We start from the raw sequence: 222 nt of genomic DNA, 5'->3' as shown, positions 1-222 counted from the left end.
CTTCACCGGCCGCTGGCAAGCATCCCTTCCCGAGCAGGCGTGGGGAGAGCTGGCACAGGCAGACCTTGAGATGGAGGTTTTGCTTCAAGCTGGATCATAACATTCCAAATTTAAAAAGAAAAAAAAATCAATTTCCTAAAAACCACCCCAGACAGAAAGATAGCAGCAAACCAAACCAGCGCTTCCTCCAGCACCTGGGTACCACAAGCCTGCAGCTTCAGC

The sequence above is a fragment of the Pterocles gutturalis genome, unplaced genomic scaffold (assembly GCF_000699245.1).
Source record: "Pterocles gutturalis isolate BGI_N339 unplaced genomic scaffold, ASM69924v1 scaffold9603, whole genome shotgun sequence".
Lineage (NCBI taxonomy): Eukaryota > Metazoa > Chordata > Aves > Pterocliformes > Pteroclidae > Pterocles > Pterocles gutturalis.
This window is presented reverse-complemented; position numbering follows the sequence as displayed.